Here is a 27,929-nt window from a genome sequence, read left to right as displayed (position 1 = left end):
GACAATGCCACCTCCCGCCAAACAACTGACACCTCCTGCCCCACAAGTGTCACCTCCTGCCCAACAAGTTCCACCTCTTGACCTACAAGTGCCACCTCCTGCCCCATAAATTTCACCTCTCGCCCAACAAATGCCACCACCTCCCCCAAAAGCGCCACCTCCTGCCCCACAGGTGCCATTTCCTGCCCCACAACATCCACCTCCCACGCAAAGTGCAACCTACCGCCCCACAACTTCCACCTCCTGCCCCACAAGTGCCAACACCTGCCCCACAAGTGCCACCTCCTGCCCCACAAGTGTCAACTCATGCTCCACAAATGCCACCTCCTGCCCCACAAGTGCCAAATACTTCCCCACAACTTCCACCTTCTGCCCCACTAGTGCCAACTCCAATTCCACAAGTGCCACCTCCAGCCCTACAACTGCCACTTCCAGCCCCACAAGTGCCACCTCCCGCCCAACAACTTCAACATCCCACCACACAAGTGCCAACTCCTGCCCGTGTGCCACATCCTGCCCCACAAGTGCCAACTCCTGCCGCACAACTGACAATTCCTGCCCCAAAAGTGACAGCTCATGCTTCACAATTGCCAGCTCCTGCCCCACATCATCCACCTTCTGCCCCACAAGTGCCACCTCTCGCCCCACAAGTGCCACATCCCGCCCCACAAGTGCCACCTCCTTCCAAACTAGTGCAACCTCCTGCCCCACAAGTGCCATATCTCGCTAGACAATTTACAGCTCCTGCCCCACAAGTGCTACATCCTGCACCACAACTTCAACCTCCTGCCCAACAAGTGCCACGTTCTGCCCCACAAGTGTAGGCTCCTGCCCCACAAGTGCCAATTCCTGCCCCACATGTGCCAGCTCATGCTTCACAAGTGCCAGCTCCTGCACCACATCATCCACTTCCTGCCCACAAGTGCCAGTTCATGCCCCACAAGTGCCAGCTCCATCCCCACAAGTGCCAGCTCCTGCCCCACAAGAGCCACTTCATTCACCACAGGTACCCCATCCCACCCCACAAGTTTCAATTCCTGCCATACTAGTGCCACCTCCTTCCCCACAAGTGCCACCTCCTGCCCAACAAGTGCCAGTTCATGCCCCACAAGTGCAAGGTCGTGTCCCACATCATCCATCTTCTGCCCTACAAGTGCCACCTCCTGCCCCACAACGACCACCCCCTGCACCACAAGTGCCAATTCCTGCCCTACAAGTGCCAGCTCCTGCTTGAAAAGTGCCACATTTTGCCACACCACTGCCACCTCCCCCCCAAAATAATCCACCTCCTGCCCCACAAGTGTTACTGACCGCCCAACTTCCTCCTCCTGCCCCACAAGTGCAAGCTCCTGCCCCACAAGTGCCAGCTCCTGCCCGACAAGAGCCACTTCCTGCCCCACAAGTACCTCTTCCCTCCCAACAAGTTCCAATTTCCGCCCCACAAGTGCCACCTCCTGCCCCACAAGTGCAACCTCCTGTCACACAAGTGTCACCTTTCGCCCCACAAATGCCACCTCCCGCTCCACAACTTCCACCTCCTGCCCCACAACTTCCACCTCCCGACCCACAAGTGCCACCTCACGCCCAACATCTACCACCTCCCACCCCACAAGTGCCACCTCCCACCCTACAACTTCCATCTCCTGGCCCACAAGTGCCACCTCCTGCCTCAAAAGAGCCACCTCCTGCCCCACAACTTCCACGTAACGCCCCATAAGTTCCACCTCCTGCCCCACAAGTGCCACCTCTCGTCCCACAAGTGCCACCTCCTGCCCAACAAGTGCCACCACCCTCCCCAAAATGCCAACTCCCGCCCCACAAGTGCCACGTCCAGCCCCACAACTTCCACCTCCTGCCCCAAAAGTGTCAACTCCTGCCCCATAAGTTCCATATCCCGCCCCACAAGTGCCACTACCTGCCCCACTAGTGCCATCTCCATTTCCACAGGTGCCACCTCCCGCCCCACAACTTCCACGTAACGCCCCATAAGTTCCACCTCCTGCCCAACAAGTGCCACCTCTCGTCCCACAAGGACCACCTCCTGCCCCACAAGTTCCACCTCTTGCCCCACAAGTGCCAAATACTTCCCCACAACTTCCACCTTCTGCCTCACTAGTGCCAACTCCAATTCCACAAGTGCCACATCCCGCACCTCAAGTGCCACCACCTGACCCACAAGTGCCAACTCCTGCCCCACAAGTGCCATTTCTTGCCCCACAAGTGCCACCTCCTGCCCCACAAGAGCCATTTCCTGCCCTACAACTTCCACCTCCTGCCCCACAAGAGCCAGTTCCAGCCCCACAAATGCCACCTCCCGCCCCACAACTTCAACATCCCGCCATACAAGTGCCACCTCCAGCCCCACAAGTACCACATCCCTCCCCAAAAGTGCCACCTCCTGCCCCACAAGTGCCACCTCCCGCTCAACAATTGTGGCCACATGACAAACAAGTTCCACTTCCTGCCCCACAAGTTCCTCCTCCTGCCCAGCAAGTGCCATTTCTTACCCCAAAGGTTCCAACTCCTGCCCCACAGGTGCCATTTCCTGTTCCACAAGTGCCATTTCCTGTTTCACATGTGCCAACTCCTGCCCCACAAGTGCCATTTCCTACCCCACAACTTCCACCTCCCACCCTACAAGTGCCAATTCCTGCCCCACAAGTGCCAGCACCAGCCCCACAAGTGCCAGCTCATGCTTCACAAGTGCCAGCTCCTGCCCCTCATCATCCACCTCCCACCCCAAAAGTGCCTCTTCCTGCCCCTCTATCGCCACCTCCTGCCCCAGAAGTTCCACTTCCTGCACCACAAGTTACACCTACAGCCCCACAATTTCCACCTCCTGTTTTACAAGTTCCACTTCCGCCCCACAAGTGCCACCTCCTGCCCAACAAGTGCCAGTTCATGCCCCACAAGTGCAAGGTCCTGTCCTTCAACTTCCACCTCCTGCCCCACAAGTGCCACCTCCTGCCCCACAACGACCACCTCCTGCCCCACATCATCCACCTCCTTCCCCACAAGTTCCAATTCCTGCCCTACAAGTGCCAGCTCATTCCCCTGAAGTGCCAGCTCCTGCCCCACAAGTGCCACATTTTGCCACACCACTGCCACCTCCCTTCCCAAATAATCCACCTCCTGCCCCACAAGTGTCACTGACCGCCCAACTTCATCCTCCTGACACACAAGTGCAACCTCCTGCCCCACAAGTGCCAGCTCCTGCCCGACAAGAACCACTTCCTGCCCCACAAGTACCTCTTCCCTCCCAACAAGTTCCAATTTCCGCCCCACAAGTGCCACCTCCTGCCCCACAACTTCCACCTCCCGCCCCACAATTGCCACCTCCTGCCCCACAAGTGCCACCTCCCGCCCAACAATTGTGGCCACATGACAAACAAGTTCCACTTCCGCCCCACAAGTGTCACCTCCTGCCCAACAAGTGCCATTTCTTACCCCACAGGTTCCAAATCCTACCCCACTGGTGCCATTTCCTGCCCCACAAGTGCCATTTCCCCCCCCACATGTGCCAACTCCTGCCTTACAAGTTTCACCTACCACCCCACAAATTCCACTTCCCACCCCACAAGTTCCACCTCCTGCCCCAAAAGTGCCAATTCCTGCTTCACAAGTGCCAGCTCATGCTTCACAAATGCCAGCTCATGCCCCACATCATCAACTTCCTGCCCAACAAGTGCCACATCCCACCGCACAAAGACAGCCTCCTGCCCCACATCATCCACCTCCTGCCCCACAAGTGCCAATTCCTGCCCCACAAGTGCCACCTCCTGCACCACAAGTGCCACCTCCTGCTCCACAAGTGCCACCTCCTGCCCCACATCGTCCACCTCCCACCCAACAAGAGCCACCACCTGCCCCACAAGTGCCAATTCCTGCCCCACATGTGCCAGCTCATGCTTCACAAGTGCCAGCTCCTGCACTACGTCATCCACTTCCTGCTCACAAGTGCCACCTCCTGACCGACAAAGACATCCTCCTGCCCCATAAGTGCCAATTTCTGCCCCACAAGCGCCAGCTCATTCCCCTGAAGTGCCACATTTCTCCACACCACTGCCTCCTCCCCCCAAATAAACCACCTCCTGCCCCACAAGTGTCACTGACTGACCAACTTCCTCCTCCTGCCCCACAAGTGCAAGCTCCTGCCCCACAAGTGCCAGCTCCTGCCCGACAAGAGCCACTTCCTGCCCCACAAGTACTTCTTCCCTCCCAACAAGTTCCAATTTCCGCCCCACAAGTGCCACCTCCTGCCCCACAAGTGCAACCTCCTGCCCCACAAGTGCCACATTTCACCCCACAAATGCCACCTCCCACTCCACAACTTCCACCTCCTGCCCCACAAGTGCCACCTCCCACCCCACAAGTGCAACCTCCTGCCACACAAGTGTCACCTTTCGCCCCACAAATGCCACCTCCCGCTCCACAACTTCCACCTCCTGCCCCACAACTTCCACCTCCCGACCCACAAGTGCCACCTCACGCCCAACATCTACCACCTCCCACCCCACAAGTGCCACCTCCTGCCCCACAACTTCCACCTCCTGCCCCACAATTGCCACCTCCTGCCCCACAAGTGCCACCTCCCGCCCAACAATTGTGGCCACATGACAAACAAGTTCCACTTCCACCCCACAAGTGTCACCTCCTGCCCAACAAGTGCCATTTCTTACCCCACAGGTTCCAAATCCTACCCCACTGGTGCCATTTCCTGCCCCACAAGTGCCATTTCCCCCCCCACATGTGCCAACTCCTGCCTTACAAGTTTCACCTACCACCCCACAAATTCCACTTCCCACCCCACAAGTTCCACCTCCTGCCCCAAAAGTGCCAATTCCTGCTTCACAAGTGCCAGCTCATGCTTCACAAATGCCAGCTCATGCCCCACATCATCAACTTCCTGCCCAACAAGTGCCACATCCCACCGCACAAAGACAGCCTCCTGCCCCACATCATCCACCTCCTGCCCCACAAGTGCCAATTCCTGCCCCACAAGTGCCACCTCCTGCACCACAAGTGCCACCTCCTGCTCCACAAGTGCCACCTCCTGCCCCACATCGTCCACCTCCCACCCAACAAGAGCCACCACCTGCCCCACAAGTGCCAATTCCTGCCCCACATGTGCCAGCTCATGCTTCACAAGTGCCAGCTCCTGCACTACGTCATCCACTTCCTGCTCACAAGTGCCACCTCCTGACCGACAAAGACATCCTCCTGCCCCATAAGTGCCAATTTCTGCCCCACAAGCGCCAGCTCATTCCCCTGAAGTGCCACATTTCTCCACACCACTGCCTCCTCCCCCCAAATAAACCACCTCCTGCCCCACAAGTGTCACTGACTGACCAACTTCCTCCTCCTGCCCCACAAGTGCAAGCTCCTGCCCCACAAGTGCCAGCTCCTGCCCGACAAGAGCCACTTCCTGCCCCACAAGTACTTCTTCCCTCCCAACAAGTTCCAATTTCCGCCCCACAAGTGCCACCTCCTGCCCCACAAGTGCAACCTCCTGCCCCACAAGTGCCACATTTCACCCCACAAATGCCACCTCCCACTCCACAACTTCCACCTCCTGCCCCACAAGTGCCACCTCCCACCCCACAAGTGCAACCTCCTGCCACACAAGTGTCACCTTTCGCCCCACAAATGCCACCTCCCGCTCCACAACTTCCACCTCCTGCCCCACAACTTCCACCTCCCGACCCACAAGTGCCACCTCACGCCCAACATCTACCACCTCCCACCCCACAAGTGCCACCTCCCACCCTACAACTTCCATCTCCTGGCCCACAAGTGCCACCTCCTGCCTCAAAAGAGCCACCTCCTGCCCCACAACTTCCACGTAACGCCCCATAAGTTCCACCTCCTGCCCCACAAGTGCCACCTCTCGTCCCACAAGTGCCACCTCCTGCCCAACAAGTGCCACCACCCTCCCCAAAATGCCAACTCCCGCCCCACAAGTGCCACGTCCAGCCCCACAACTTCCACCTCCTGCCCCAAAAGTGTCAACTCCTGCCCCATAAGTTCCATATCCCGCCCCACAAGTGCCACTACCTGCCCCACTAGTGCCATCTCCATTTCCACAGGTGCCACCTCCCGCCCCACAACTTCCACGTAACGCCCCATAAGTTCCACCTCCTGCCCAACAAGTGCCACCTCTCGTCCCACAAGGACCACCTCCTGCCCCACAAGTTCCACCTCTTGCCCCACAAGTGCCAAATACTTCCCCACAACTTCCACCTTCTGCCTCACTAGTGCCAACTCCAATTCCACAAGTGCCACATCCCGCACCTCAAGTGCCACCACCTGACCCACAAGTGCCAACTCCTGCCCCACAAGTGCCATTTCTTGCCCCACAAGTGCCACCTCCTGCCCCACAAGAGCCATTTCCTGCCCTACAACTTCCACCTCCTGCCCCACAAGAGCCAGTTCCAGCCCCACAAATGCCACCTCCCGCCCCACAACTTCAACATCCCGCCATACAAGTGCCACCTCCAGCCCCACAAGTACCACATCCCTCCCCAAAAGTGCCACCTCCTGCCCCACAAGTGCCACCTCCCGCTCAACAATTGTGGCCACATGACAAACAAGTTCCACTTCCTGCCCCACAAGTTCCTCCTCCTGCCCAGCAAGTGCCATTTCTTACCCCAAAGGTTCCAACTCCTGCCCCACAGGTGCCATTTCCTGTTCCACAAGTGCCATTTCCTGTTTCACATGTGCCAACTCCTGCCCCACAAGTGCCATTTCCTACCCCACAACTTCCACCTCCCACCCTACAAGTGCCAATTCCTGCCCCACAAGTGCCAGCACCAGCCCCACAAGTGCCAGCTCATGCTTCACAAGTGCCAGCTCCTGCCCCTCATCATCCACCTCCCACCCCAAAAGTGCCTCTTCCTGCCCCTCTATCGCCACCTCCTGCCCCAGAAGTTCCACTTCCTGCACCACAAGTTACACCTACAGCCCCACAATTTCCACCTCCTGTTTTACAAGTTCCACTTCCGCCCCACAAGTGCCACCTCCTGCCCAACAAGTGCCAGTTCATGCCCCACAAGTGCAAGGTCCTGTCCTTCAACTTCCACCTCCTGCCCCACAAGTGCCACCTCCTGCCCCACAACGACCACCTCCTGCCCCACATCATCCACCTCCTTCCCCACAAGTTCCAATTCCTGCCCTACAAGTGCCAGCTCATTCCTCTGAAGTGCCAGCTCCTGCCCCACAAGTGCCACATTTTGCCACACCACTGCCACCTCCCTTCCCAAATAATCCACCTCCTGCCCCACAAGTGTCACTGACCGCCCAACTTCATCCTCCTGACCCACAAGTGCAACCTCCTGCCCCACAAGTGCCAGCTCCTGCCCGACAAGAACCACTTCCTGCCCCACAAGTACCTCTTCCCTCCCAACAAGTTCCAATTTCCGCCCCACAAGTGCCACCTCCTGCCCCACAACTTCCACCTCCCGCCCCACAATTGCCACCTCCTGCCCCACAAGTGCCACCTCCCGCCCAACAATTGTGGCCACATGACAAACAAGTTCCACTTCCGCCCCACAAGTGTCACCTCCTGCCCAACAAGTGCCATTTCTTACCCCACAGGTTCCAAATCCTACCCCACTGGTGCCATTTCCTGCCCCACAAGTGCCATTTCCCCCCCCACATGTGCCAACTCCTGCCTTACAAGTTTCACCTACCACCCCACAAATTCCACTTCCCACCCCACAAGTTCCACCTCCTGCCCCAAAAGTGCCAATTCCTGCTTCACAAGTGCCAGCTCATGCTTCACAAATGCCAGCTCATGCCCCACATCATCAACTTCCTGCCCAACAAGTGCCACATCCCACCGCACAAAGACAGCCTCCTGCCCCACATCATCCACCTCCTGCCCCACAAGTGCCAATTCCTGCCCCACAAGTGCCACCTCCTGCACCACAAGTGCCACCTCCTGCTCCACAAGTGCCACCTCCTGCCCCACATCGTCCACCTCCCACCCAACAAGAGCCACCACCTGCCCCACAAGTGCCAATTCCTGCCCCACATGTGCCAGCTCATGCTTCACAAGTGCCAGCTCCTGCACTACGTCATCCACTTCCTGCTCACAAGTGCCACCTCCTGACCGACAAAGACATCCTCCTGCCCCATAAGTGCCAATTTCTGCCCCACAAGCGCCAGCTCATTCCCCTGAAGTGCCACATTTCTCCACACCACTGCCTCCTCCCCCCAAATAAACCACCTCCTGCCCCACAAGTGTCACTGACTGACCAACTTCCTCCTCCTGCCCCACAAGTGCAAGCTCCTGCCCCACAAGTGCCAGCTCCTGCCCGACAAGAGCCACTTCCTGCCCCACAAGTACTTCTTCCCTCCCAACAAGTTCCAATTTCCGCCCCACAAGTGCCACCTCCTGCCCCACAAGTGCCACATTTCACCCCACAAATGCCACCTCCCACTCCACAACTTCCACCTCCTGCCCCACAAGTGCCACCTCCCACCCCACAAGTGCAACCTCCTGCCACACAAGTGTCACCTTTCGCCCCACAAATGCCACCTCCCGCTCCACAACTTCCACCTCCTGCCCCACAACTTCCACCTCCCGACCCACAAGTGCCACCTCACGCCCAACATCTACCACCTCCCACCCCACAAGTGCCACCTCCCACCCTACAACTTCCATCTCCTGGCCCACAAGTGCCACCTCCTGCCTCAAAAGAGCCACCTCCTGCCCCACAACTTCCACGTAACGCCCCATAAGTTCCACCTCCTGCCCCACAAGTGCCACCTCTCGTCCCACAAGTGCCACCTCCTGCCCAACAAGTGCCACCACCCTCCCCAAAATGCCAACTCCCGCCCCACAAGTGCCACGTCCAGCCCCACAACTTCCACCTCCTGCCCCAAAAGTGTCAACTCCTGCCCCATAAGTTCCATATCCCGCCCCACAAGTGCCACTACCTGCCCCACTAGTGCCATCTCCATTTCCACAGGTGCCACCTCCCGCCCCACAACTTCCACGTAACGCCCCATAAGTTCCACCTCCTGCCCAACAAGTGCCACCTCTCGTCCCACAAGGACCACCTCCTGCCCCACAAGTTCCACCTCTTGCCCCACAAGTGCCAAATACTTCCCCACAACTTCCACCTTCTGCCTCACTAGTGCCAACTCCAATTCCACAAGTGCCACATCCCGCACCTCAAGTGCCACCACCTGACCCACAAGTGCCAACTCCTGCCCCACAAGTGCCATTTCTTGCCCCACAAGTGCCACCTCCTGCCCCACAAGAGCCATTTCCTGCCCTACAACTTCCACCTCCTGCCCCACAAGAGCCAGTTCCAGCCCCACAAATGCCACCTCCCGCCCCACAACTTCAACATCCCGCCATACAAGTGCCACCTCCAGCCCCACAAGTACCACATCCCTCCCCAAAAGTGCCACCTCCTGCCCCACAAGTGCCACCTCCCGCTCAACAATTGTGGCCACATGACAAACAAGTTCCACTTCCTGCCCCACAAGTTCCTCCTCCTGCCCAGCAAGTGCCATTTCTTACCCCAAAGGTTCCAACTCCTGCCCCACAGGTGCCATTTCCTGTTCCACAAGTGCCATTTCCTGTTTCACATGTGCCAACTCCTGCCCCACAAGTGCCATTTCCTACCCCACAACTTCCACCTCCCACCCTACAAGTGCCAATTCCTGCCCCACAAGTGCCAGCACCAGCCCCACAAGTGCCAGCTCATGCTTCACAAGTGCCAGCTCCTGCCCCTCATCATCCACCTCCCACCCCAAAAGTGCCTCTTCCTGCCCCTCTATCGCCACCTCCTGCCCCAGAAGTTCCACTTCCTGCACCACAAGTTACACCTACAGCCCCACAATTTCCACCTCCTGTTTTACAAGTTCCACTTCCGCCCCACAAGTGCCACCTCCTGCCCAACAAGTGCCAGTTCATGCCCCACAAGTGCAAGGTCCTGTCCTTCAACTTCCACCTCCTGCCCCACAAGTGCCACCTCCTGCCCCACAACGACCACCTCCTGCCCCACATCATCCACCTCCTTCCCCACAAGTTCCAATTCCTGCCCTACAAGTGCCAGCTCATTCCTCTGAAGTGCCAGCTCCTGCCCCACAAGTGCCACATTTTGCCACACCACTGCCACCTCCCTTCCCAAATAATCCACCTCCTGCCCCACAAGTGTCACTGACCGCCCAACTTCATCCTCCTGACCCACAAGTGCAACCTCCTGCCCCACAAGTGCCAGCTCCTGCCCGACAAGAACCACTTCCTGCCCCACAAGTACCTCTTCCCTCCCAACAAGTTCCAATTTCCGCCCCACAAGTGCCACCTCCTGCCCCACAACTTCCACCTCCCGCCCCACAATTGCCACCTCCTGCCCCACAAGTGCCACCTCCCGCCCAACAATTGTGGCCACATGACAAACAAGTTCCACTTCCGCCCCACAAGTGTCACCTCCTGCCCAACAAGTGCCATTTCTTACCCCACAGGTTCCAAATCCTACCCCACTGGTGCCATTTCCTGCCCCACAAGTGCCATTTCCCCCCCCACATGTGCCAACTCCTGCCTTACAAGTTTCACCTACCACCCCACAAATTCCACCTCCCACCCCACAAGTTCCACCTCCTGCCCCAAAAGTGCCAATTCCTGCTTCACAAGTGCCAGCTCATGCTTCACAAATGCCAGCTCATGCCCCACATCATCAACTTCCTGCCCAACAAGTGCCACATCCCACCGCACAAAGACAGCCTCCTGCCCCACATCATCCACCTCCTGCCCCACAAGTGCCAATTCCTGCCCCACAAGTGCCACCTCCTGCACCACAAGTGCCACCTCCTGCTCCACAAGTGCCACCTCCTGCCCCACATCGTCCACCTCCCACCCAACAAGAGCCACCACCTGCCCCACAAGTGCCAATTCCTGCCCCACATGTGCCAGCTCATGCTTCACAAGTGCCAGCTCCTGCACTACGTCATCCACTTCCTGCTCACAAGTGCCACCTCCTGACCGACAAAGACATCCTCCTGCCCCATAAGTGCCAATTTCTGCCCCACAAGCGCCAGCTCATTCCCCTGAAGTGCCACATTTCTCCACACCACTGCCTCCTCCCCCCAAATAAACCACCTCCTGCCCCACAAGTGTCACTGACTGACCAACTTCCTCCTCCTGCCCCACAAGTGCAAGCTCCTGCCCCACAAGTGCCAGCTCCTGCCCGACAAGAGCCACTTCCTGCCCCACAAGTACTTCTTCCCTCCCAACAAGTTCCAATTTCCGCCCCACAAGTGCCACCTCCTGCCCCACAAGTGCAACCTCCTGCCCCACAAGTGCCACATTTCACCCCACAAATGCCACCTCCCACTCCACAACTTCCACCTCCTGCCCCACAAGTGCCACCTCCCACCCCACAAGTGCCACCTCCTGCCCAACATCTACCACCTCCCACCCCACAAGTGCCACCTCCCGCCCTACAACTTCCATGTCCTGGCCCACAAGTGCCACTTCCTGCCTCAAAAGAGCCACCTCCTGCCCCACAACTTCCACGTAACGCCCCATAAGTTCCACCTCCCGCCCAACAAGTGCCACCTCCTTCCCCACAAGTGCCAGCTGCTGCTCCACATCATCCAACTCCCGCCCCACAAGTGCCATGTCCAGCCCCACAACTTCCGCCTCCTGCCCCAAAAGTGTCAACTCCTGCCCCATAAGTTCCATATCCCGCCCCACAAGTGCCACTACCTGCCCCACTAGTGCCATCTCCATTTCCACAAGTGCCACCTCCCGCCCCACAAGTGCCACCTCCTGCCCCACAAGTTCCAACTCTCGTCTAACAATTGCCACCTCCTGCCCAACAAGTGCCATTTCTTACCCCACATGTTCCAACTCCTGCCCCACAGGTGCCATTTCCTACCCCACAAGTACCACCTCCTGTCCCACATTTACCAACTCCTGCCCCACAAGTGCCATTTCCTGCCCCACATCTGTTGCATACCACCCCACAAATTCCACCTCCCGCCACACAAGTGCCACCTGCCGCTTCACAACTTCCACATCCTGCCCTACAAGTGCCACCTCCCGCCATAAAATGCTACCTCCCGTCCCTCTATCACCACCTCCTGCCCCACAAGTTACACCCCCACCCCACAGGCACCACCACCTGCCCCACAAGTACCACCTCCTGCAAACAAATGCCATTTCTTAAACCACAGGTCCAAACTCCTGCCCCACAAGTGCCACCTCCTGCAAACAAATGCCGTTTCTTAAACCACAGGTCCAAACTCCTGCCCCGCAGGTGCCATTTCCTGCCCCACAAGTGCCACCTCCCGCCCCACAAGTGCCACCACCTGCCCAACAAGTGCCATTTCTTACCCCACAGGTTCCAACTCCTGCCCCACAGGTGCCATTTCCTGCCCCATAAGTGCCACCTCCTGTGCCACATGTGCCAACTCCTGCCCCACAAGTGCCATTTCCTGCCCCACATTAGCCACCTACCACCCCACAAATTCAACCTCTTGCCCCACAAGTGCCAAACCCTGACCCGCAACATCCTCCTCCTGCTCCACAATTGCCACCTCCTGCCCCACATCATCCACCTCCCACCCAACAAGTGCCAACTGCTGCCCCACATCATCCACCTCCTGCCCCACAAGTGCCAATTTCTGCCCCACAATTGCCAGTTCATGCCCCACAAGTGCCAGTTCATGCCCCACAAGTGCCACATTTTGCCACACAACTGCCACCTCCCGCTCCAAATCATCCACCTCCCGCCCCACAAGTGTCATTAACTGCCCAACTTCCTCCTCATGACCCACAAGTGCCACCTCCTGCCCCACAAGTGCCACCTCCTGCCCCACAAGTGCCACCTCCTGCCCCACAAGTGCCACCTCCTGTTTTACAAATGCCACCTCCCGACCCACAACTTAAACCTCCAGCCCCACAACTGCCACAACCAGCCCCACATCTTCCACATCCTGCTCCACAACTGCCACCTCCCACCCCACTATTACCAGCTCCCACCCCACAAGTGCCACATCCTGCCCCACATCATCCACCTCCCGGCCCACAAGTGCCACCTCCTGCCATACAAGTGCCACCTCCCGCTCCACAAGTGCCACCACCAGCCCCACAAGTGCCATCTCCTGCCCCACCAGTTCCACATCCCGCACTGCAATGCCAATTCCTGCCCCACATCTTCCACCTCCTGCCCCTCAAGTGCCACCTCCTGCCCCACAAGTGCCACCTCCCTCCACACAAGTGTCCCACCTCCTGCCACACAAGTGCCGCCTCCCACCCCACAAGTGCTATTTCCCGCCTTACAACTTCCACCTCCCGCCCCACAACTTCCACCTCCCGCCCCACACGTGCCTCCTCCTTCCCCCAACTTTTACCTCCCACCTCACAACTTCCACCTCCTGACCCACAAATGCCACCTCCTGTTCCACAACTGCCATTTCCTGCTCAAGAACTTCCACATCCTACCCCACAAGTGCCACCTCCTGCTTCACAAGTGCCACCCCCTGCCCCACAACTTCCATTTTCCTCCCCACAAGTGCCACCTTGACCTGCTGTCCATGCTCTTTGTAATACACCCCAGTATTCCATCGGCTTTTTTGGCTACAAGGGCACACTGCTGGCTCATGGTCAATCTGTCGTCCACCAGGACACCCAGGTTCCTCTCTTCAGAGCTCCTCTCCAGCAGCTCTTCCCCCAGCCTGTACTGGTGCATGCAATTACTGCTCCCTAGGTGCAAGACTCTACACTTGCTTTTGTTAAACCTCATCCGGTTTCTTACTGCCCAGCTCTCCAGCCTGTCCAGGTCTTGCTGAATGGCAGCACAGCCTTCAGGCGTGTCAGCCAGTCCTCCCAACTTCGTGTCATCACAAACTTACTGAGGGTGGTCACTATCTCCTCATCAAGGTCGTTGATGAAGATATTGAACAAGACCGGACCCAGCACTGACCCCTGGGGGACGCCGCTAGTTACAGGCCTCCACCTGGATTCTGCACTGCCAACAACGTCTCTCTGTGCTCTGCCAGTCAGCCACTTCTCAACCCACCTCTCTGTCCACTCATCTATCCCACGCTTGCTCAGCTTGTTATAAGGATGTCCTGGGAGACAGTACCAGATGCCTTGCTGAAATCATGGTAAACTACATCCACCGCCCTATCCAAAACTATCTTGCAGGTTCTTAGTTCTTTACCACTGTTTCCTTTCCCACGCCTTACAACTACAAGCAGCTAGAACAATGTTCTCTAAAGATATCCAGGACAGAAGAGTCCCGGTAGATCAGTATCAAGCCCAGCTCACGGGAGGCCAATGCCCACTGTTTCCTGCCTGATAAACGCAGATCTCTGGCAGCATTCAATTGTCTTCCCTGTACAACCACCCAGCCCCCCTCGTCGTCATCAAAACCAGTATCATTTTAAAGTCAATGAATCTTGCCTGTAAAAGCACATTCATACAGAAATTCATTGGTTTGGGGGACTGAAATTGAGAACACATCTGTAGGCAAACACTCCCATCAACTTCCATATGTCTGAATGTGCAGCCCCTCCTCATGCAGTGACCCTCCTTCCACAATTGCAGACGGTTTCATTCCCCACAGCAACTTCACAGTGGCAGAAGGGACGGACACCTCCCTGTAACCAGAAGGAAACAACAAAGGAAAATAAAGGGACGCCCGCAACCTCTCCAGCCTGTCCCGGTCCCTCTGGTTGGCTTCCCTCCCCTACAATATATTGACTGCACTGCTCAGTTTGTATCGTCTGCAAACCTGCCATCATCTATGTTACTGACGAAGGAAGATGCTGAAGAGCAACGGTTTATATGGGTTAATACCTTGGGAGCCCCTCTCTTCAAGGAGCTAGTTCTGCAAGTCTGAGTCCCACAAAGGGTGGTCTCCATAGACGTTCAAATTCGTGCTGCACAACCCTACTTAATTTTCTGTATTCATTTCTGTATTGATCTCATGTGGATCAAAATAACACAGTCAGTATCTGCAACGAGTCTAGGCCGAGCAAAACTTTTGATGGAGGGAGCAAAGAGATCAAGACAAGATGATGTAGTGCAATGCAGTCAAAGCAGCTGGCCAAGCAAAAGCTATGTGCATGCATTTCCAAGCTGAGCACGCACCTGGAGCTGGGACTGTATCACTCATTGTCAGAAGAATTCCTGAGTACCCTCATAAAGAAAGCTATACACCAGTGTGACTGGAGTCCATTTACACCAATTAGACCTCTTTACATTTTAATAAGCACCATTTACTACTCCAAAGTTGCACTTCCCTTTGCCTTTCCATCTGAAGGGCTTTGAAAAAGTCTCTGAAATAGAAATTCTGTGATTGCTGTAATACACTTGGGTAGGTATCTGGACTTCCATCTTGAGACATCCAGCGCCTTTTACAGAAATAAAGAATACTCAAGGACTTACGCCACCAAATTCCAACTCAGTTTTACACCACTGGTTTTTGATCTGATAGGCAGGAGACAGCGAAAGGCAGCTGCTCAGCAATCCCAGGAAGACAGCTGGGCTCTAGGGAGACAAGAAGGGCAGTAAGGTGACAAACAAAGTGATTATAAGGTTTTATTTAACAGCTCTGTATGGGACGATTCAACTACTTCAAGCTCCAGCAAGCTGCTAGAGACTGATAAAGCAAGACACCTCAGCGACCTCAAAAGCTGACAGCCTTTCAAAAGATAAACTGAACATACCACCTCAAAAAGCATACAATCAATCCATAGAAATTAATCCAGCAAGCAGTCCTATGGTCAAATTGTGTGCTGCCAGTAAAGCCTTTTCATGAGCATTAAGAACATTTCTGGTTAGAGAGTTATCACAACATGGGCAGAAAATACCTAGGAGAATAGGAAAAAGAAAAAAGCAACCTACCCTTACCCTTACCCTACCCTTATCCATCTCCTCTCCCACATTTAGAATTGAAACAAGTTCAAATGCCATAAAAAATTGGGGGAATAAAACCATCTGGTATTTCCCAGGCAAACCACCAAGACCACAGAACCACAGAATAGCCCAAGTTGTAAAGGAACCACGAGGATTATCAAGTCCAACCTGATGCTCCAGGAAGGACAACCTAAACTCAAACGGCCTTTAAGCTGCAGCAGCTCAGGGCCAGGCCCACAGCCTCAGGGAGCATGTTCCACGACCGCTGGTATCAGACACAGCAAGCACAGGGAGCAGGCAGGTAGGCACAGCAAAGCAGCAAGCAAAGCCCAATTTCTCAGAGGGGGCCTGCTAACAGGAAGACCAGACACTGTCCTCCCAAAAAAACTCCACCATTTTGACAGCCAAAACAGAAACTACATTTTCGGTTCTCATGACTCTTCCCTGTGCTCCCAAATAAATAGTTTCGTGACATCCTCTATCACACTGCAACTGCTCAGAAGTAATAATCAAAATTATATCACTCATAAGAAACTCACTTTTGCATGGTGGTAACGAGAGTCCATTCCCATTGTGTCCCTCCGTGTTATGAACACTGCAATTGGCCTTCTGACAGCCTCCTGAATGAATCCACCAAAAGCAAGGAAGCACCCTGCCCTTACTCTGAAGAGAGAAAGAAAGCAAGGTTCATGGAAACAGGCACACAAGGCTCGCAACCAGACACGGTGCTCCAGGCTCCTGATCATGCCAGAGATAGGACTACCACAGTGCCAGAACATGATTTACCACTAAAGGAAACATCTGGGAGCACAATCACAACTTCAGCACAAGCTGTAACGGCTCAGCATATTTAGCTTCCGTATCATACAGCTGGAGAACGAGATACTCCCAAGCATCAGTCAGCAAGCACTCGGATGAGCCAGCCCTTTGGTTTTAATGATGACTGCCACCTTTGACACCTTACCAGAAGATACTTCCATTTATTAGCCTGGACTTCGTTTCTTCCATCAGCAGCTGCTCCTAAACTGCCCTTGATTCATACAGCGATACCATCGACTTCTAGCACGAGCTGACCTGCAAGACAGAGAAAAGAAAGCAGGATGACAACAAACAGACGTAGCATCCTTTAATTATCTTGAACAACAGCAACAACAAAAACAGGAGATAAGTGCTGCTGTGGATGCACCCCAGTTTATAAAGAAATGGAAAACCAGCCCGGCCTCAGCAGCCCAACCTCCCACCCCATACGTTCCACCTTCCGCCCCACAAGTGCCACCTCACACCCCAACAGTGTCAACTTCCGCCCCACAAGTGACACCTCACGCCCCACAACTTCCACATCCCGCCCCACAAGTGCCACCACCTGACCCACAAGTGCCAACTCCTGCCCCACTAATGCAACTACCTGCCCCACAAGTGCCAACTCGCGCCCCACAAGTGCCAACTCCTGCCCCACAAGTTCTACCTCCTGCCTTACAAGTGCCACCCCCTGCCTCACAGCTTCCACCTCCCGCCCCACAAATGCCACCTCCTGCCCTACAAGTGCCACCTCAGGCCCCACAAGTGCCCCATCCCGCTCCACAAGTGCCACGTCCTGCCCCACAAGTGCCATCTCCCGCCCCACAAGGGCCAAATCCTGCCACGCAACATCCACCTCCTGCCCCACATCATCCACCTCCCACCCCACAAGTGCCACCTCCCGTGGCACAAGTGCCAATTCCAGCCCTAAAAGTGCCAGCTCATGCTTCACAATTGCCAGCTCCTGCCCCACATCATCCACCTCCTGCCCCACAAGTGCCACCTCCTATCCCACATGTACCAACTCCTGCCCCACATTTGCCACCTCCTGCCCCACAAGTGCCACCTCTTTCCCCACAAGTGCCACCTCCCACCCCACAAGTTTAACCTCCAGACACACAAGTGCCATCTCCCGCCCCACAAGTGCCACCTCCCGCCCCACAAGTTTAACCTCCAGACACACAAGTGCCACGTCCTGCCCCACAAGTGCCATCTCCCGCCCCACAAGTGCCAAATCCTGACGCGCAACTTCCACCTCCTGCTCCACAAGTGCCATTTCCTGCCTCACATCTGTTGCATACCACCCCACAAATTCCACCTCCCGCCACACAAGTGCCACCTCCCGCTTCACAACTTCCACATCCTGCCCTACAAGTGCCACCTCCCGCCATAAAATGCCACCTCCCGTCCCTCTATCACCACCTCCTGCCCCACAAGTTACACCCCCACCCCACAGATACCACCACCTGCCCCACAAGTACCACCTCCTGCAAACAAATGCCATTTCTTAAACCACAGGTCCAAACTCCTGCCCCACAACTGCCACCTCCTGTCTCACAAGTGCAACCTCCCGCCCCACAACTTCCACAACCTGCCCCACAAGTGCCACCTCCCGTCACTCAACTTCCAACTCCCGCCCCACAAGTGCCACCTCCCGCCCTACAATTTCCACCTCCCGCACCACAACTTCCACCTCCTGCCTCACAAGTTCCACATTCTCCCGCCCCACAACTTCCAACTCCTGGCCCACAAGTGCGACCTCCTGCCCCACCATTACCACCTCCTGCCCCACAATTTCCACCTCCTGCCCCACAAGTGCCACAACCTGCTCCACAATTTCGACGTCCTGCCTTACAAGTGCCACATTCTGCCCCACAAGTGTAGGCTCCTGCTCTACAAGTGCCACCTCCCGAACCACAACCTCAACCTCTGGCCCCACAAGTCCCACCTCCCGCCCCACAAGTGCCACATCCCGCCCCACAAGTGCCACCACCCGCCCCACAAGTGCCACCTTCTGTTCCACAACTTCCACCTCCTGCCCCACAAGTTATAACTCCTGCCCCACAAGTGTTGCATTTTGCCCCACAAGTGCCACCTCCCACTCCACAAGTGCCACCTCCCGACCCACAAGTGCCAATTCCTGCCCCACATCATTCACCTCCTGCCCCACAAGTGCCACCTCCCACCCCACAAGTGCCAACTCCTACCCCGCAACTTCCACCTCCTGCTCCACAAGTGCCACCTCGAACCGCACAATTGCCACCTCCTTCCCCATATCAACCACCTCCCATCCAACAAGTGCCACCTCCTGCCCCACAAGTGCCAATTCCTGCCCCACAAGTGCCAGCTCATGCTTCACAAGTGCCAGCTCCTGCCCCTCATCATCCACCTCCTGCCTCACAAGTGCCACCTTCCGCCCCACAAGTGCCACCTCACGCCCCACAACTTCCACATCCCGCCCCACAAGTGCCACCACCTGACCCACAAGTGCCACCACCTGACCCAGTAATGCAACTACCTGCCCCACAAGTGCCAACTCGTGCCCCACAAGTGCCAACTCCTGCCCCACAAGTTCTACCTCCTGCCTTACAAGTGCCACCCCCTGCCTCACAACTTCCACCTCCCGCCCCACAAATGCCACCTCCTGCCCTACAAGTGCCACGTCCTGCCCCACAAGTGCCATCTCCCGCCCCACAAGGGCCAAATCCTGCCACGCAACTTCCACCTCCTGCCCCACATCATCCACCTCCCACCCCACAAGTGCCACCTCCTATCCCACATGTGCCAACTCCTGCCCCACAAGTGCCATTTCCTGCACCACATTTGCCACCTCCTGCCCCACAAGTGCCACCTCCTTCCCCACAAGTGCCACCTCCCGCCCCACAAGTTTAACCTCCAGACACACAAGTGCCACGTCCTGACCCACAAGTGCCATCTCCCGCCCCACAAGTGCCAAATCCTGACGTGCAACTTCCACCTCCTGCTCCACAAGTGCCATCTCCTGCCCCACAAGTGCCACCTCCCGCCACAAAAGTGCCACCTCCCGCCCCTCTATGGCCACCTCCTGCCCCACAAGTTACACCTCTTGCCCCACAAGTTACACCTCTTGCCCCACAACGTCGACCCCCGCCCCACATGTGCCAACACCTGACCCACAAGTGCCAACTCCTGCCCCACAAGTGCCATTTCCTGCCCCACAAGTGCCGGCTCCTGCCCCACAAGTGCCAACTCCTGCCCCACAAGTGCCACCTCCCGTCCCACAAGTGCCACCTCCCGCCCCACTACTTCCACGTCACACCCCAAATCTTCTTACCTTCCACCCCACAAGTTCCACCTCCTGCCCCAAACCTTCAACCTACTGCCCCACAACTGCCACATCCCACCCAGTAATTGCCACCCCCCGCCCCAATAGAGCCTCCTCCCACCACACAAGTGCCAACCCTTACCCCACAAGTGCCAAATCCTGCCCCACATCATCCACCAACCGCCCCACAAGTGCCACCTCCCGCCCCACAAGTGCCGCCTCCAGCCACACAAGTGCTAAATCGTGCCGCACAACTTCCACCTCCCGCCCCACAACTGCCACCTCCCGCCTTAAAAGTGCCACCTCCCGACCCACAAGTGCCTCCTCCTGTCCCACAGTTGTCACCTCCCGCTCCACAAGTTACACCTCACCCCCCACATGTTCTACCACCCACCCCACAAGTGCCACCTGCAGCCCCAGATGTGTCAAATCCTGCCACACAACTTCCACATCCAGCCCCACAAGTGCCACCTCCCACCCCACAACTTCCACTTCCCGCCCAACAACAGCCTCCTCCTGCCCCACAAGTGCCTCCTCCTGCCCCACAAGTGCCACCTCCTGCCGCACAAGTGCCACCTCCTGCCCCACATCATCCACCTCCTGCCTCACAAATGCCACATCCTGCCCCACATGTGCCAGCTCCTGCCCCACAAGTGCCACTTCTTGCCCCACAAGTAACATTTCCTGCCCCACAAGTGCCAGCCTCTGCCCAACAAGTGCTATGACCCAGCCCACAAGTGCCAACTCCTGCCCCACTAGTGCCACCTCCCGCCCCACAAGTGCCACCACCCTCCCCACAACTTCAACCTCCTTCCCCAAAACATCCACCTCCCGCCCCACAGGTGTCATCATCTGCCCCACAACTGCCACATCCTGCCCCACAAGTGCCTCCTCCTGCCCCACAAGTGCCTCCTCCTGCCCCACAAGTGCCTCCTCCTGCCACACAAGTGCCACCTCCTGCCCCACAAGTGCCACTTCCTGCCCCACAAGTGCTACCTACTTCCCCACAAGTGCCACCTCCTGCCCCACATCATCCACCTCCTGCCTCACAAATGCCTCCTCCTGACCCACAATTGCCACCTGCCGCCCCACAACTTCCACCTCACGCCCCACAAGTGCCACCTCCCGCCCCACAAGTGCCACAACCCGCCCCACAAATCCAACTCCTGACCCACAAGTGCCACCTCCCGACCCACATGTGCCAACTTCTGCCCCACAAGTGCCAGCTCCTGCCCCTCAAGTGTCACCTCTTCCCCACAAGTGCCACCTTCTGCTCCACAAGTGCCACTTCCTGCCGCACAAGTGATACCTCCAGCCCCACAACTGCCACCACCCGCCCCACAACTTCCACCTCCTGCCTCACAAGTGCAACCTCCAGGCCCACAAGTGCCACCTCCAGATCCACAAGAATTAACTCCTGCCCCACAAGTGCCACCTCCTGCCCTTCAAGAGCCACTTCTTGCCCCACAAGTAACATTTCCTGCCCCACAAGTGCCAACCCCTGCCCAACAAGTGCTATGACCCAGCCCACAAGTGCCAACTCCTGCCCCACTAGTGCCACATCCCGCCCCACAAGTGCCACCTCCTGCCCCACAAGTGCCACCTCCCGCCCCTCAAGTGCCACACACTGCCCCACAAGTGCCGCCCCCAGCCCCGCAACTGCCACCCCTTGCCCCACAATTTCCACCTCCCGCCCCACAATTTTTACCTCCCGCCCCACAAGTGCCATCTCCTGCCCCACAGGTGCCTCCTACTGTTCCACATCAACCACCTCCTTCCCCACATCATCCACCTCCTGTTCCACAAATGTCACCTCCTGACCCACAACTTCCACATCCTGCCCCACAAGTGCCACCTCCTGCCCCACAAGTGCCAGCTCCTGCCGCACAAGTGCCACCTCCTGCCCCACATCATCCACCTCCTGCCTCACAAATGCCACATCCTGCCCCACATGTGCCAGCTCCTGCCCCACAAGTGCCACTTCTTGCCCCACAAGTAACATTTCCTGCCCCACGAGTGCCAACCTCTGCCCAACAAGTGCTATGACCCAGCCCACAAGTGCCAACTCCTGCCCCACTAGTGCCACCTCCCGCCCCACAAGTGCCACCACCCTCCCCACAACTTCAACCTCCTTCCCCAAAACATCCACCTCCCGCCCCACAGGTGTCATCATCTGCCCCACAACTGCCACATCCTGCCCCACAAGTGCCTCCTCCTGCCCCACAAGTGCCTCCTCCTGCCCCACAAGTGCCTCCTCCTGCCCCACAAGTGCCACTTCCTGCCCCACAAGTGCTACCTACTTCCCCACAAGTGCCACCTCCTGCCCCACATCATCCACCTCCTGCCTCACAAATGCCTCCTCCTGACCCACAATTGCCACCTGCCGCCCCACAACTTCCACCTCACGCCCCACAAGTGCCACCTCCCGCCCCACAAGTGCCACAACCCGCCCCACAAATCCAACTCCTGACCCACAAGTGCCACCTCCTGCCCCACAAGTGCCACCTCCCGACCCACATGTGCCAACTTCTGCCCCACAAGTGCCAGCTCCTGCCCCTCAAGTGTCACCTCTTCCCCACAAGTGCCACCTTCTGCTCCACAAGTGCCACTTCCTGCCGCACAAGTGATACCTCCAGCCCCACAACTGCCACCACCCGCCCCACAACTTCCACCTCCTGCCTCATAAGTGCAACCTCCAGGCCCACAAGTGCCACCTCCAGATCCACAAGAATTAACTCCTGCCCCACAAGTGCCACCTCCTGCCCTTCAAGAGCCACTTCTTGCCCCACAAGTAACATTTCCTGCCCCACAAGTGCCAACCCCTGCCCAACAAGTGCTATGACCCAGCCCACAAGTGCCAACTCCTGCCCCACTAGTGCCACATCCCGCCCCACAAGTGCCACCTCCTGCCCCACAAGTGCCACCTCCCGCCCCTCAAGTGCCACACACTGCCCCACAAGTGCCGCCCCCAGCCCCGCAACTGCCACCCCTTGCCCCACAATTTCCACCTCCCGCCCCACAATTTTTACCTCCCGCCCCACAAGTGCCATCTCCTGCCCCACAGGTGCCTCCTACTGTTCCACATCAACCACCTCCTTCCCCACATCATCCACCTCCTGTTCCACAAATGTCACCTCCTGACCCACAACTTCCACATCCTGCCCCACAAGTGCCACCTCCTGCCCCACATAATCCACGTCCTGCTCCAAAATTGCCACCTCCTGCCCCACAAGTGCCACCTCCCACCCCACAAGTGCCACCTCCAGCCCCACCAGTTCCACCGCCCGCCCCACAAGTACCACCTCCTGACCCACAATTGCCATCACCCCCCCAACAAGTGCCACCTCCCGCCCAAGTACCACATCCCACCCCACAAGTGCAACCTCCTGCCCCACAAGTGCCAACTCTCGCCCCACAAGTGCCAACTCCTGCCCCACAACATCCACCTCACGCTCCAAAAGTGCCACCTCCTGCCCCACAAGTGCTACTTCCTGCCTTACAAGTGCCACTTCCCGCTGCACAAGTGACACCTCCAGCCCCACAGCTGCCACAACCCGCCCCACAACTTCCACATCCCGCCTCACAACTGCAAGCTCCTGCCCCACAATTGCCACCTCCTACCACACAAGTGCCAACTCCTGCCCCACAAGTGCCACCTCATGTCCCTCAATTTTCACCTTATGCCCCAAAAGTGCCACCTCCCGCCCAACAAGTGCAACATCTCGCCCCACTAGTGCCACGTCCCGGCCCAAAATTGCTGCCTCCTGCCCCACATCATCCACCTCCTGTTCCACAAATGTCACCTCCTGACCCACAACTTCCACCTCCTGCCCCACAAGTGCCACCTCCTGCCCCACAAGTGCCACCTCCCACCCCACAAGTGCCACGTCCTTCCCAATTGCCACGTCCTGTCCCACAAGTGCCACCTCCTGCCGTACAAGTGCCACCCTCTGCCCCACAATTGCCAATTCTTGCCCCACAATTGCCAATTCTTGCCCCACAACTTCCACCTCCCACACCATAACTTCCACCTCCCGTCCCACAGCTTCCACATCCTGCCCCCACAAGTCCCCGATGCTGCCCCAGAAGTACCACCACCTGACCCACAAGTGCCAACTCCTGCCCCACAAGTGCCACCTCGCATCCCGCAAGTGCCACATCCCGCCCCACAAGTTCCACCTCCTGCCTTACAAGTGGCAATTCCTGCTTCACAAGTGCCAGCTCATGCTTCACAAATGCCAGCTCCAGCCCCACATCATCAACTTCCTGCCCCTCAAGTGCCACCTCCAACCCCACAAAGACAGCCTCCTGCCCCACATCATCCACCTCCTGCCCTGCAACTTCCACCTCCTGCCCCACAAGTGCCAACTCCTGCCCCACATCATCCACCAACCGCCCCACAAGTGTCACCTCCTGCCCCACAACTTCCATCTCCCACTCCACAAGTGCCACCTACTGCACAACAAATACCATCTCCTGCCCCACAAGTGCCAACTCCTGCCCCACATCATCCACCAATCGCCCCACAAGTGTCACCTCCTGCCCCACAACTTCCATCTCCCACTCCACAAGTGCCACCTACTGCACAACGAATACCATCTCCTGCCCCATAAGTGCCACCTCCTGCCCCACAACCGCTACCTCCTGCCTCATATCATTCACCTCCCGCCCCACAATTTCCACCTCCTGCTCAACTAGTGCCACGTGCTGCCCCACAAGTTCCATTTCCCGCCCCACAAGTGCCACCTCCCGCCCCACAAGTGCCGCCTCCAGCCACACAAGTGCTAAATCGTGTCGCACAACTTCCACCTCCCGCCCCACAACTGCCACCTCCCGCCCAACAACAGCCTCCTCCTGCCCCACAAGTGCCTCCTTCTGCCCCACAAGTTCCTCCTCCACCCCACAAGTGCCTCCTCCTGCCCCACAAGTGCCACTTCCTGCCCCACATCATCCACCTCCTGCCTCACAAATGCCTCCTCCTGACCCACAATTGCCACCTGCCGCCCCACAACTTCCACCTCACGCCCCACAAGTGCCACCTCCTGCCCCACAAGTGCCACAACCCGCCTCACAAATCCATCTCCTGACCCACAAGTTCCACCTCCCGCCCCACATGTTCCACCTCCCGCACCACAAGTGCCACCTCCCGACCCACATGTGCCAACTTCTGCCCCACAAGTGCCAGCTCCTGCCCCTCAAGTGTCAACTCTTCCCCACAAGTGCCACCTTCTGCTCCACAAGTGCCACTTCCTGCTGCACAAGTGATACCTCCAGCCCCACAACTGCCACCACCCGCCCCACAACTTCCACCTCCCGCCTCACAAGTGCAACCTCCAGGCCCACAAGTGCCACCTCCTGTTCCACAAGAATTAACTCCTGCCCCACAAGTGCCACCTCCTGCCCTTCAAGAGCCACTTCTTGCCCCACAAGTAACATTTCCTGCCCCACAAGTGCCAACCCCTGCCCAACAAGTGCTATGACCCAGCCCACAAGTGCCAACTCCTGCCCCACTAGTGCCACCTCCCGCCCCACAAGTGCCACCACCCTCCCCACAACTTCAACCTCCTTCCCCAAAACTTCCACCTCCCGCCCCACAGGTGTCATCATCTGCCCCACAACTGCCACATCCCGCCGCACAAGTGCCACCTCCTGCCTCACAAGTACCACCTCCCGCCCCTCAAGTGCCACACACTGCCCTACAAGTGCCGCCCCCAGCCCCGCAACTGCCACCCCTTGCCCCACAATTTCCACCTCCCACCCCACAATTTTTACCTCCTGCCCCACAAGTGCCAATTCCTGCCCCACAAGTGCCAGCTCATGCCCCACAAGTGCCACCTCGCATCCCGCAAGTTCCACATCCCGCCCCACAAGTTCCACCTCCTGCCTTACAAGTGCCAATTCCTGCCCTACAAGTGCCAGCTCATTCCCCTGAAGTGCCAGCTCCTGCCCCACAAGTGCCACAGTTTGACACACCACTGCCACCTCCCCCCCAAAATAATCCACCTCCTGCCCCACAAGTGTCACTGACCGCCCAACTTCCTCCTCCTGACACACAAGTGAAACCTCCTGCCCTACAAGTGCCAGCTGCTGCCCGACAAGAGCCACTTCCTGCCCCACAAGTACCTCTTCCCTCCCAACAAGTTCCAATTTCCGCCCCACAAGTGCCACATCCTGCCCCACAAGTGCAACCTCCTGCCCCACAAATGCCATCTTTCGCCCCACAAGTGCCACCTCCCGCTCCACAACTTCCACCTCCTGCCCCAGTAGTGCCACCTCCCGACCCACAAGTGCTACCTCCCGCCCCACAAGAGCCACCTCCCGCCCTACATCTTCCATCTCCTGGCTCACAAGTTCCACTTCCTGCCTCAAAAGAGCCACCTCCCGCCCCACAACTTCCACGTAACGCCCCATAAGTTCCACCTCCTGCCCAACAAGTGCCACCTCTCGTCCCACAAGGACCACCTCCTGCCCCACAAGTGCCACCTCCTGCCCCACAAGTGCCACCTCCTGCCCAACAAGTGCCACCTCCTGCCCCACAAGTGCCACCTCTCGTCCCACAAGTGCCACCTCCTGCCCCACAAGTGCCACCTCCTGCCCCACAAGTGCCACCTCCTGCCCAACAAGTGCCACCACCCTCCCCAAAATGCCAGCTCCCGCCCCACAAGTGCCACCTCCCGCCCCACAACTTCCACCTCCTGCCCCAAAAGTGTCAACTCCTGCCCCATAAGTTCCATATCCCGCCCCACAAGTGCCACTACCTGCCCCACTAGTGCCATCTCCATTTCCACAGGTGCCACCTCCCGCCCCACAACTTCCACGTAACGCCCCATAAGTTCCACCTCCTGCCCAACAAGTGCCACCTCTCGTCCCACAAGGACCACCTCCTGCCCCACAAGTGCCACCTCTTGCCCCACAAGTGCCAAATACTTCCCCACAACTTCCACCTTCTGCCGCACTAGTGCCAACTCCAATTCCACAAGTGCCACCTCCCACACCACAAGTGCCACCACCTGACCCACAAGTGCCAACTCCTGACCCACAAGTGCCATTTCTTGCCCCACATGTGCCACCTCCTGCCCCACAAGTGCCATTTCCTGCCCTACAACTTCCACCTCCTGCCCCACAAGAGCCAGTTCCAGCCCCACAAATGCCACCTCCCGCCCCACAACTTCAACATCCCGCCATACAAGTGCCAACTCCTGCCCAACGTGTGCCACATCCTGCTCCACAAGTGCCAACTCCTGCCCCACATCATCCACCTCCTGCCCCACAAGTGCTACCTCCAGCCCCACAAGTGCCAACTCCTGCCCCACAAGTGCCACATCCCTCCCCACAAGTGCCAGCTCCTGCCCCACAAGTGCCACCTACCACGCCATAAATTCGACCTCCTGCCCCACAAGTTCCACCTCCCACCCCACAAGTGCCAAATCCTGCCACGCAACGTCCACATCCTGCTCCACAAGTGCCACCTCCTGCCCCACATCATCCACCTCCCATCGAACAAGTGCCACCACCTGCCGCACAACTGCCAATTCCTGCCCCACAAGTGCCAGCTCATGCTTCACAAGTGCCAGCTCCTGCCCCTCATCATCCACCTCCTGCCCCACAAGTGCCACCTCCCGCCCAACAATTGTGGCCACATGAGAAACATGTAAAAAATCCCACCCCACAAGTGCCACTAAATGCCCAACAGGTGCCACCTCCCACCCCACAACTTCAGCCTCCCGCCACAGAAGTGCCAACCCCTGCCCAACGTGTGATATCTCCTGCACCACAAGTTCCAAGTCTTGCCCCACAAGTTCCACCTACCATCCCACAAGTTCCACCTACCATCCCACAAGTGCCACCTCCCGACCCACAAGTGCAGTCTCCCACCCCACAAGTACCAAATCCTGCCCCACAACTTCCACCTCCTGCCCCAGAAGTGCCATCTCCTGTCGCACA

The 27,929-nt window shown here is 57.5% G+C and overlaps 1 long non-coding RNA gene across 2 annotated transcripts; it reads right to left on the bottom strand.

The window, feature by feature from the left end:
• Positions 1 to 14,255: 14,255 nt before the first annotated feature.
• LOC146757649 (uncharacterized) lies at positions 14,256 to 16,951 on the bottom strand. Of its 2 annotated transcripts, XR_014936044.1 has the most exons (4): positions 16,848 to 16,951; positions 16,423 to 16,546; positions 15,413 to 15,514; positions 14,256 to 14,622 (listed from the first exon to the last, which is right to left on the bottom strand). It is a non-coding gene; the product is annotated as an uncharacterized LOC146757649 (long non-coding RNA). The 2 variants fall into 2 exon arrangements; XR_014936043.1 differs by having other exon boundaries at positions 14,256 to 15,514.
• Positions 16,952 to 27,929: the final 10,978 nt, after the last annotated feature.

This window comes from Coturnix japonica, chromosome 20 (assembly GCF_054131305.1).
Source record: "Coturnix japonica strain WE chromosome 20, WE-NBRP24, whole genome shotgun sequence".
Taxonomy (NCBI): domain Eukaryota; kingdom Metazoa; phylum Chordata; class Aves; order Galliformes; family Phasianidae; genus Coturnix; species Coturnix japonica.
This window is presented reverse-complemented; position numbering and strand designations above follow the sequence as displayed.